Here is a 12,645-nt window from a genome sequence, read left to right as displayed (position 1 = left end):
TGGGATTCTCCCAGCTTTGCAGCTGGGTTCCTGGGAGTGCTGATTCAATAAGATATCATATTGCTTAACATCACAAAGAAACATTCTATGGGGGAAGCTCACTGAAAACAGTAACAAGATATTTGAGAAAACTTCCATTTTAAAAGAGTCTAGAATAATACAAATGTATTGCACAGAATTGATATGCCATGACAAGGAGACTAACTATATAATTATATTAGTTAATATTCTAAAAATGTAAACAATATGAAACCATAACATATGAATATAATGAAGTAAATCATATTAGCAAAAAATTATAATCAATAAAAACAGGTCACAACAAGAAAAAGGCAGAATAAATACAAAAAAGGAAATTTTATCAAATCTGCATTTTATAAAAAATTAAAAAAGAAATAATATAGTATAGAAATTGGATAGAGATATAAATTGGCATAATGTCAAAGATAGAGACAAGTAAAGGATTAAAAAAAAAAGATACATTTCCCAAATAAGAAGAAACTAAATATCCCAGAGTCAAAGCTTATAGAAAATCAAAGCAGAGTAATACTAGACATTTAGATAGTGTCTACAGGATGTTTTCTAATCAGTTTTGAAGCCTAATTTAATAATTTTCCTTTGTTTTGCTTTTGAAGCCAGCATCAAATTCAGTATGAAGCTAATGTGGTCTTAAAATCTTTTTATCTTCTTGTCTCTACATACCATGTGCTGAGATCACAACCACATGTCATCAAGTTTGGCCTTAATATGAGATATTTTTACATTTACTTTTAAATGTTTTTACCTGAAATAGAATTAATTATATCATTTTCTCCCCCATATCTTCTAGACCCTCCCAGATTCTCTCTCTTAAATCCCTTCCATACCCTCAACTCTTAAGTTGGTAACCTCTTTTATTGGTTATTCTTATTACTGTATGTGCATATAATTAATATATGTATAAATGGAACCTGCTGAGTCCATTTTGTTGGTGTATATATGGTTTCAAGGATGACTACATTGCATTGGAGAAACAACAAAAGGGGGTTGTCCCCTAAAAGACACTAATTCTCCTACCTGCAGTCATCAGTTTCCTATAGATTTTTTTTTTTTAGAGGAATGGCATTCCATGAAATTTCTCCCTTTCCAGGATAATGCATCCTTCAATGTTACCTGACATGAAAAGCAACAAACAATAAGAGAGTGTTCCTGTCAGAGAAACAAGGTAGAAAGTGAGTACTAATAAACAATGTTCTGGCTATTCTTATATCAACTTGACACAAACTAGAATCATTTGGGATGAGGGACTCTCAATTGAAAAAAAAATGCCTCCATAAGATTTTCTTGCAGGCAAGTCTATAGTGCATTTTCATCATTACTGATATTTGTAGGGGTACCAACACACTGCAAGTGGTGTTATCTCAGAATGCAGGCTGAATAAGGCAGAGGGAAACAATCCAGAAGCAGCACTACTCCATGAGCTGTGTTCAGTTCCCTCTTCTAGGTTGCTGCCTTGAGTTTCTACCCTAACTTTCCTAGATGATGTACTGTGATATGGAAATGTAAGAATAATAAACTCTTTCCTCCCCAAGTTGTTACTGGTTATGGTAGTTTTTCTTTCTTTCTCTCTTTCTTTCTTCTTCCTTCCTTCCTTCCTTTCTTTCGTTCTTTCTTTCTTTCTTTCTTTCTTTCTTTCTTTCTTTCTTTCTTTCTTTCTTTGTTCTACGAGACAGGGTTTCTCTGTATAGCCTTGGCTGTCCTGGACTCGATTTGTAGACCAGGCTGGCTTCACACTCACAGAGACCCATCTGACTCTGCCTCCTGAGTGCTAGGATTACAGGTGTATGAAACCACTGCCTGGTTGTGTTTTATCACAGCAATAGAAATACTGAGATAGCCAAGGTTAGGTGTCCTCTGACCTCCTACTGGAGCTCTGTGTGTGTTGTGTGTGTATGTGTGTGTGTGTGTGTGTGTGTGTATGTGTGTGTGAGAGAGAAAGAGAGAGAGAGAGAGAGAGAGAGAGAGAGAGAGAGAGAGAGAGAGAAGAAGAACAAACAGGATTTAATGAAATAAAATCAGTGGTATAGCACAATAAATTAATAAGCCTATAGCAAGCTTGTTGGCTCCTATTCTTTAATGATTCTACTTTATTAGGTATTTATTAAAGGTATGGACCTCCCTTACAACCCGACTACCCTAAATAGTAGGAAAAAGAGACTAAGGAGAACAAGAATGAAACCTTCTGGGTATCAGTTCCAAGGGGCAATTCCCCTGGCATAATTCTCAGGAATCTAGCAGATCATCTATCTGACAGAAGAAGCCCCATCATCTGTAGACCAAACCTGGAGGTCCCCAATGAGTTTTCCACCACTGCCAAATCCTCCAACTCTTTGTGCTATGGCCCAGAACCTCCAACTTCTCTCTCTGGTTTCCCATTGTCCTTCTCCTCCTCCCCACTCTCACTTCCTCCTCCTAGCTTCCTCCTCCTAATTGATGATCCTTTTGTCAATACAATACCTGGCCACCAGACCCTGTCTTTGTCTTTCTCTGAGTCTAAGATCTTTATCAGTTCATAGCGACAAACTCTCAGTGGGGTCAAGCATCCCAAGACTATTTTCACCTTGGGCCCAGACTAAGGCAAAGTTACATTCTCTTCACAGATAACTAAGAAACAATAGAAGAGAAAAGCATTAAAAATTGAAATGGGATAATGGAGTGATGTCTCAGCTCTTACCAGCACTATTTGTTCTTGCAGAGGACCCAAGATCAGTTCACAGCTCCAAGATGGTGCCTCACAGCCATCTTTAACTCCAGTTCTAGGAAATCCAATACTCTCTTCTGATCTCTGTGGGTATCAAGCACATATGTGATGCACATATATACATGAAAGCAAAACATCCACAAATAAAATAAATAAATATTTAAAATAAATTAAAATTGAAAAAAATCCTTAAAGATACTATAGAGATATCTGTAAAGGGGAAGAGTAAATTTCTAACTATACACTAAAAATTTGAAAACTTAAAATAAAATTGTATCTACAACAGATGAATAAGCCCACTATGAAAATACAATAATAAGCAATTAAATATTTGTCCCACTTAATTCCAACAAATGTTTAGGAATAAAGGGGAAAGCAACAAGATGATAGGGTATACTAGCAAATTAGTTACTACTGTGTATTAGTTATTTTCTAATTGTAAGAAAAATCTAAAACAAAATGTCAATTTAAGTAGGGAAATATTTTGGCTCCTAGTTTCAAAGAATATATTGTATCATGGAATGGAAAGTATGGTAGTAAAACTATGAAGTTACTAGACTAACTGAATCTTTAGTCAGAAAGCAAAGAGACAAAGAGAAAAGAATGTTAGTACTCAACTTGCTTTACTTGGTCGTTTTTATTGAGTTCTAGATTCCAGCATCAGGGATGCTGTCTCCCACATTCTGGATGGAACAAAGAAAGAAAAAGTGGAATAGAAGAAACAATAGTGAAGGACAAATCAATCTATGATATACAAATTTATATTAAATACACTCCCTACAGTCATCTTTCGAAGCACAAATGAGGAGTGTCTCTGTGTCATTACTTTCCTGGGTACAGATGCCAAGCTTATCTTTATATTGTCTCACTTTTCCTTCTATACCTATTTTGGTCAGTGTCTTTCAATGAGAGTAGAAGTTTCTAATACTAGGCTTTCTGTGTTGAAGTTTTCCCCCAAAATTGTGAAGTATGGCTAATGGGCTGGACAGAAGAAATTACAAATAGAGATTTCTTTCAGTCTACAAGGATTAGCTGACAGCAAAGATTCCAATTGTTTACCTTAAACCTTAGCCATTCTTTGTAGGAACTAATTAGTCTTCATTTAGTCTATGGTTTACGCCAGATTTGTTGTACCACCTCTTTCAGCTTCTTGTTTAGGAGAAGACAAGATTCCGAGATTCATGTAGTATTGATTGCCTCTTTATCAATGAATAATTTATTTCTTTGCACACCTTGACAATTATGAACAATACTACCATAAACATTGGTGTAAAATGATCATTTTAACTATGTATTTCATTTATTTTGGAGCACATACCTAGAAGTAAGGGGGCTGGTAGATAATGTAGTTCAATTTTGAAAATTTTGAAGAATATCCATGTAGTTTTCTATAACAGTTCCACCATTTATTTCTCTTATAAAGATTCAAATTGCTACACATGTGTAAGGGGCCTAACCCATGCATGCTCACTGGTTAGTGGTTCAATCTCTGTGAGCCCCCATGGGCCCAGGTAGGTTGACTCTGTAGGTCTTCTTGTGGTGTGCTTGAACCTACTACCCCTTCTGTCCTTCCTCCCACTCTTCCACAGAACTCCCTGTTGTTTGGCTGTGGGTCTCTGCAATTGTATGTCAGCTGCTCGATGAAGCCTCTCAGAAGACAGTTATCCTGGTTCCTGCCTTGAAGCATAGCAAAGTATCATTAATAGTGACAGTGACTGGCTCTCTCCCCTGGGGTGGGTCTCAATTTGAGCCAGTCATTGATTTGTCATCCTCTCAATCTTGGTTTTGTTGTCTTAATCCCTACACTCCTGGTAGGCAAGACAAATTTTAAGTTGAATGTTTTATGATTGAATTGATGTCCCCTTTCCTTCACTGGAAGTGCCACCTGGTTACAGGAGATGAGAATTCCAGTCTATTTGAACCCCTGGAGCTATGAGTCTCAGCTAATGTTACTCCCATAGATAACTGGGAGTTTCCTTGTCTCAAAGATGCTCCAACATTCTCTCTCCTGGTTCTCCCCAATCAACCCCCTCTTCTCCACACAGGATCCCAACCCTATTACACTCCTCACTCCCTCTCCTATCCAATTCCCTTACTCAATCCAGATGTCTATTTTATTTCTTTTTTTTTTTTTTTTTTGCATGAGATGTAAGCATCCTTCCTTTTGCCCTCGTCTTTTCTGAGTCAGTAGATTTTAGCATGGTCATCTTCTATTTTGTAGCTAATATTCACCTATAAGTGAGTACATACAATGTGTGTCTTTTTGGGTCTGGGTTATCTCACTCAGGATGATCTTTTCTATTCCAATCAATTTGCCTGCAAATTGCACGATTTCCTTGTTTTAAAAAACTAAGTAGTATTCCACTATGTAAATGTGCCACATTTTCTTTATCCATTCTTCAGTTGAAGAACACATAGGTTGTTTCCAGTTTCTTCTATTACAAATAAGGCTGCTATGAATATAGTTGAGCAAGTGTCCTTGTTGTATGGTAGAGCATCTTTGGGGTGTATGCCCAGGAGTGGTGTAGCTGGATCATGAGATAGATATATTTCCACTTTTCTGAGAAAGTGTCAGATTATTTTACACAGTCACCACTTGCACTCCCACCAGCAATGAAGGAGTGTTCCCCTTTCTCCACATCCTTGCCAGCATGAGCTGTTACTTGAGATTTTGGTCTTAGCCATTTCAATGTATGTAAGATGGAATCTCAGATTTTCATTTTTTATTCATTTTCATTTTTTTTAGTTTGTTCACTTTACATCCTGAATGTAGCCCCCTCCTTTTCACCTCCTGATCCTACTCTCCCTAATTCATACCCTCTCCCTACTTCCCTTAGTCTTCAGAAAAGGGAGCCCTCCTCCTCTATCATCTGACCTCAACCTATGAAGTCTCATCTTGACTGCCTGAACCCTATTCCTCTTTGGCCTGGAAAGGCCACTCTACCAGGGGGAAGTGATCAACATGTGAGGATCAGAGTCCATGTCAGAAATAGTTCCTACTCCCTATACTATGGGACCCACAAGGAAACTGTGCTGCCCATCTACCACATCTGAGTAAAGGGTCTAGAAATTAAGCACCACCAAACCAAATAATCCAATTAAAACTAGGGTGTAGAATGAAACAGAATTCTCAAGAGAATAATATCGAGTGGAAAAAAACACAGTTAAAGAAATGGTAAATATCCTTAGTCATCAGAGAAATGTAAATCAAATCGAATCTGAGATTCCTATCAGAATGGCTATGATAAAAAACTCAAGCGACAGCTCATGCTAGCAAGGATGTGGAGAGAGGGGAACATTCCTCCCGTTGCTAGTGGGAGTGCACACTTGTACAACCACTTTGGAAACCAATATGTTGCTTTCTCAGAAAATTAGGAATAGTTCTACCTCAAGGCCCACCTGTACCATTCCTGGCTATATACCCAAAAGATGCTCCACCACACAACAAGGACATATGCTCAACTATGTTCATAGCAGCTTTATTCCTAATAGCCAGAATCTGGAAACAACCAAGATGTCCCTCAACTGAAGAATGAATAAAGAAATTGTGCTACATTTGCAAAATGGAATACTACTCAATTATTAAACACAAGGAAATCTTGAAATTGGCAGGCAAATGGATGGAGCTGAAAATGATCATCCTGAGTGAACATTTTTTTAAGTGCTTCTCGGCTCTGAGAGGTAACCCAAACTTAAAATCTACTATGGGCAAATGGAAGACAAACTAAGCAGACTTGGCAAAGCCGAGCTGACTTCCTCTAGAAAATTTCCTTAGCAATGTTTGTTTGTTTTCTCCCAAACTTTTTGAGGCTCAAAAGGCAAACACACTAGGATAAAACAGGTGCATCTATGGGTTAGAGCATTTCGAAGGTGCTGCTCCTAGCTGTCTGAGGGCTCAACTCTCACAGAGCAGCAATAGCTTTGAGCACATGGCAAGTTGGAGAGGCAGAAATAGTAGATAGGCAATCTTCTAGACCAACCTGGGGAATGAAGTTGACTGCCTAGAAAAATAATAAAATAGAGGTTGCCATGGTCTCTCTCCAGGTCTCCATGGCTGAAGGCCCTGGATCATTTTTTGGCTTTGTTTTGCCTGTTGTTATGCAATGTACTTAGCAGTAGTCATGCTTCTCCATACCCTCTCTAAGATCAGCAAGAAAGGCAGAAAGCTGAGAGATGAGAGGCTAAGTTACCAATAATAACAAGGGAGAAGGAACAGAACATTTCTCCATAGAGTTGATAGTGGCTGGATTCAGAGCTCCTTAGCTGCAAGTTTCTAGTCAGCTCTTTCTGGAAAGGGCACACCTATAGGATTTAGCAGTAACTTAATTCCAAGGAATGATGGTTGGGGTTTTGCTTGCTGAAGCATGAATTGGCACAACTGAACCAAGACTTAGAATTTTCTTGTTTCCTTGCATGATTTTTTCTAAAAATTTTTGAGGATATTGACTGAAGCTGAGATAAAATATTTGACCTTGGCAGTGGTAGCACACACCCTTAATCCCAACACAATGGAGACAAAGACAGGTAGATCTCTGTAGACCAGCCTGGTCTCCACAGTAAGTCTGGGCATGACTACCTATTGATAAGATAAGCTACTTAAAAAGACAGTCTAGGATTCAAAATGACAAAACGTTCCTTAAAATTACTATGTAAGTTTGTTTTTCTTAATAATGGATTATACACACTTCAATCTTAGGTTTATGTAAGAAAAAATAATGTCACACTTCTCTAAAAAGTCTAGCCAATCTCCTTGAATTTCGGGCTTCCAATGGAGAACTGGTGCCAAAGGGAAATTCGCCTAAGAGATATGTTCTGTTAGTCAGTGTAAGGACACAAGATGTCCTTGTTTTTACCAGACAGAATTCTGCTTGAAATGGGCAAGCTTGAATGCAAAAGACAGGGGAAGCAAGTTGTCAATGGTTACTGCTTCACAGATGTCTGTCAGATATACTGGACCAAAAAGCTGAATATGATGCTTCAACATTCTACAGAGTTTTGCATGGTTTTTCAGGCAGCAAACTGTCTCTATCATTTTGATATTTCTTTCTTTCTTTCTTTTTCTTTTTTTTATTATTTTTTTTACCATTTTGGAATCTGCTATCCTGAACTTCCTGTTTACTGAGATAAATAATTTTAGTCTTTCTCAAGTCTCTGATGGGGTTGAAGACCAAATAGTTTAGTTTTACAATTAAGCTTAGTTGTTTAGGAATTAAGAAGATGTTTTTAGGCCTAGATAGATGTTTTAGGTTGAGAGATATGAGATATGATAGAGATTGATTTAGATTCAAAACTTTAGACTCACCTAGATAATATAGGTAATATTTATTTCAAGGTTGCCAAATACCTTTTGACTAGACATTATCTATATAGATTTTGGCTATTGATTTTTATAATTTTTTATAATTGTTCTTACTGCATACTATAAAAAATGGCCTTTTTCATTTAGACAGAAAAGGGGAATTGTTGGAGGTTGGTCTGATGTATTTTGATGTTAATTACTTCTTGTTGTCTCTACTCCAAGATTACTCTGTAACCTTGCCTAAGGACCTTCCTCTTTGACCAGGGCCATCACACCTGGGCAGGGCAAATAGGAGAGGCATGGGTAAGATTCCTGGGCTTGGAGAGAGAGTAAATCTTGGGAAGGAGAGGAGACTGGAGGAGAAAAGGAGGAAAAAGAAGACCACACCATGGGTTAGAGAAAGGAAGAATCACATGGCTGACGTGGATGGAGGGTCCGGCCCAGGTGAAGAGCATTAGCAAGTATTTGAGATTATGTACGGGAGGTAGCTTGATAGAAGTTATAGTAGCTGATGGTATGGGATTGGGCTAGACTATCATTTTGCCCTACTGACAATGTCCTTTGCCTGACAGAAGCTTTTCAGTATCATGATGTCCCATTTATTAATTGTTTTTCATTATATTTTTTCACTTTCCATCCTGATTGTAGTCCCCTCCCTCGTCACCTCCTAGTCACACTCTCCCTCCCTCATCCCCCCTCCCTCCCCTAGTGGATACTAATTTTTTTTATCTTAGTGCCTAAGCTGTTGGTGTTCTGTTCAGAACGTTGTGTCCAATACCAATGAGTTCAAAGATATTCCCCACTTTCTCTTCCATTAAATTTAGTGTGTCTGGTTTTATGTTGAGACCCTTGACCCACTTAGCCTTGAGTTTTGTGTAGGGTGATAAATATGGATCTATTTGCATTCTTTTACATGTAGACATCCACTTATACTAGCACCATTTGTTGAAGATGGTTTTTGTCAATTCTATAGTTTTGGTTTATTTGTCAAAAATCACATGTCCATAGGTTTGTGAGTTTATTTCTGTGTCTTCAATTTGAGTCCACATGACTGTTCTTGTGTCAATACCATGCATTTTTGTTTTACTGCTGCTCTGTAGTACAGCTTGAAATCAGAGATGGTAATACTTTTTTTTTAATACATTTTTATTAATTTATACATATTACATCTCAGTTGTTAGCCCATCCCATGTATCCTCCCATTCCTCCCTTCTTCCCACTTCCCCCCTACTACTCCCCTCCCCTCCCCTAAGTCTGTGTCTGAGGGGGACCTCCTCCCCCTGAATATGCTCATACGGTATCAAGTCTCTCCTTGGTGACCTATTATCTTTCCTCTGAGTGCCACCAGGCATCTCCGTCCAAGGGACATGTTCAAATATGGGGCACCAGAGTTTGTGTGAAAGTTAGATCTCCTTCTCCACTCAACAGTGGAGAATGTCCATCGGCTAGTCCGGGTAGGGGTTCAAGGTTTTTACTGCCTATTTTTTCCTTGGCTGTTGCCACAGTTTGCGGAGGGCCCCAGGGCCCAGACTCGTCTGTAGTTTTCCAGGACCCACTGGATCCTTCCATTTCCTCTTTCTCCCAGGCTTCTCACACCTAAAGTTTCAATAGGATGTCCTCCCCTCTTACCCACTATTCTGGTAGGTACAGTTTTTCATGGGGACGTACACCTTGGACTAGTGTCTCGATATAAGTGAGTATATACCATTTAGCTCTTTTTGCTTCTGAGTGAACTCAGTCATTATGACAATTTCTAGTTCAATCCATTTGTCCACAAATTTTGGAAATTCCTTATTTTTAATAGCTGAGTAGTATTCCATAGTGTAAATGTACCACAGTTTCTTTATCCATTCTTCTATAGAGGGACACGTAGGTTGTTTCCAAGTTCTGGCTATTATGAATAAGGCAGCTATGAACATGGTTGAGCATATGTCCCTGTTGTGTAGTAGTACATCCTCTGGGTATATTCCAAGGAGTGGAAGAGCTGGGTCTTGAGGAAGCCCTATTCCCATTTTTCTGAGAAAGCACCAGATAGCTTTCCAAAGTGGTTGTACTAGTTTGCATTCCCACCAGCAATGCAGGAGTGTTCCTCTTTCTCCACACCCTCGCCAGCATGAGGTGTCAGTTGAGTTATTGATCTTAGCCATTCTGATGGGTGTAAGATGGAATCTCAGTGTCGTTTTGATTTGCATTTCTCTGATGACTAAGGAGGTCGAGCATTTCTTTAAGTGTTTCTCAGCCATTTGATATTCCTCTGTTGAGAATTCTCTGTTTAGCTCTGCGCCCCATTTCTCTATTGGGTTATTTGGTTTGGTGGTGTTTAATTTCTTAAGTTCTTTATATATTTTGGATATTAGACCTTTGTCAGATGAAGAGTCGGTGACGATCTTTTCCCAGTCTGTAGGCTGTCGCTTTGTTCTCTTGACAGTGTCACCAGCCTTACAGAAGCTTCTCAGCCTCATGAGGTCCCATTTATTAATTGTTGATGTTAAGGCCTGGGCTGTTGGTGTTCTGTTCAGGAAGTTGTCTCCTGTGCCTATGAGTTCCAGACTCTTCCCCACTTTTTCCTCTAACTGGGTTAATGTCTGTGGTTTTAGGTTGAGGTCTTTAATCCACTTGGACTTGAGTTTTGTTCATGGTGACATATAGGGGTCTAATTTCATTTTTCTACATGTAGACATCCAGTTAGACCAGCACCATTTGTTGAAGATGCTGTCGTTTTTCCATTGAATGGGTTTGGCTTCTTTGTCGAAAATCAGGTGAGCAAATGTGTGTGGATTCATCTCTGGGTCTTCAGTTCGATTCCATTGATCCACTAGCCTATTGCTGTGCCAGTACCATGCTGTTTTAATTACTGTTGCTCTATAGTACAACTTGAGATCAGGTATGGAGATTCCTCCAGCGGATCTTTTATTGTATAGGATTGTTTTTGCTATTCTGGGGCTTTTTGTTTCTCCATATGAAGTTGAGAATTGTTCTTTCAATATCTTCAAAATATTTAGTAGGTATTCTGATAGGGATTGCATTGAATCTGTAAATTGCTTTTGGTAAGATGGCCATTTTTACTATGTTGATTCTTCCAATCCACGAACAAGGTAGATCCCGCAATCTTCTGATGTCATTTTCAATCTCTTTCTTCAGAGGTTTAAAGTTTTTTTCAAATAAATCCTTCACTTGCTTGGTTAGGGTTATTCCTAGATATTTTATATTGCTTGTGGCTATCGTGAAGGGAGTAATTTTTCTAATTTCTTCCTCTGCCTGTTTGTCATTTGTATATAGGAAAGCTACTGACTTTTTTGAGTTTATTTTGTATCCTGCCAATTTGCTGAAGGTGTTTATCAGCTGTATGAGTTCTCTGGTGGAATTTTGGGGGTCACTTATATACACTATCATATCATCTGCAAATAGGGATAATTTTACTTCTTCCTTTCCCATTTGGATCCCCTTGATCTCCTTTTGATGTCTTATTGCTCTGGCTAGAACTTCAAGAACTATATTAAAGAGATATGGGGAAAGTGGGCAGCCTTGTCTGGTCCCTGATTTTAGAGGGATTTCCTTGAGTATCTCTCCATTTAATTTAATGTTGGCTATTGGTTTGCTGTATATAGCCTTTATTGTGTTTAGAAAAGTGCCTTGTATTCCCGATCTCTCCAGAACTTTAAACATAAATGGGTGTTGGATTTTGTCAAACGCTTTTTCTGCATCTAAAGCGATGATCATATGGTTTTTCTCTTTCAATTTGTTTATATGGTGGATTACATTGATGGATTTCCGTATGTTAAACCATCCCTGCATTCCTGGAATGAAGCCTACCTGGTCATGGTGAATGATGTCTTTGATATGCTGTTGTATTCGCTTTGCGAGTATTTTGTTGAGTATTTTTGCATCAATGTTCATAAGAGAAATTGGTCTGAAATTCTCTTTTTTTGTTGGGTCTTTGTGGGGTTTAGGTATCAATGTGACTGTGGCCTCATAGAAGGAGTTTGGTAATATTCCGTCCATTTCTATCTTTCGGAATAGCTTGAATAGTATCGGTATTAGCTCCTCTTTGAAGGACTGGTAGAATTCTGCGCTGAAACCATCTGGCCCTGGGCTTTTTTTGGTTGGAAGACTATCAATGGTTGCTTCTATTTCTATAGGCGAAATAGGGCTATTTAATTTGTTTATCTGGTCTTGGTTCAATTTTGGTAAATGGAATCGGTCGAGAAATTTGTCTATTTCCCTTAAATTTTCAAATTTTGTGGCATAAATGTCTTTGAAGTAGGTCCTTACGATTCTTTGTATTTCTTCGGTGTCTGTTGTTATGTCTCCCTTTTCATTTCTGATTTTGTTAATTTGAATAGCTTTTCTTTGTCTTTTAGTTAGATTGGCTAACGGTTTGTCTATCTTGTTAATTTTCTCAAAGAACCAGCTCTTGGTTTTGTTGATTCTTTGGATTGTTCTCTTTGTTTCCAATTTATTGATTTCAGCCCTGAGTTTGATTATTTCCAGGCATCTACTCCTCTTGGGTGTTTCTGCTTCTTTTTTTTCTAGGGCTTCCAGATGTGTTGTTAGGTTGTTTATGTGGGATGACTCCATTTTCTTTTTAAAGGCACTTAGTGCTATG

Source organism: Acomys minous (genome assembly GCF_964271855.1).
Source record: "Acomys minous genome assembly, chromosome: 7".
Classification (NCBI taxonomy): domain Eukaryota; kingdom Metazoa; phylum Chordata; class Mammalia; order Rodentia; family Muridae; genus Acomys; species Acomys minous.
Note: the sequence above shows the minus strand (reverse complement) of the source record.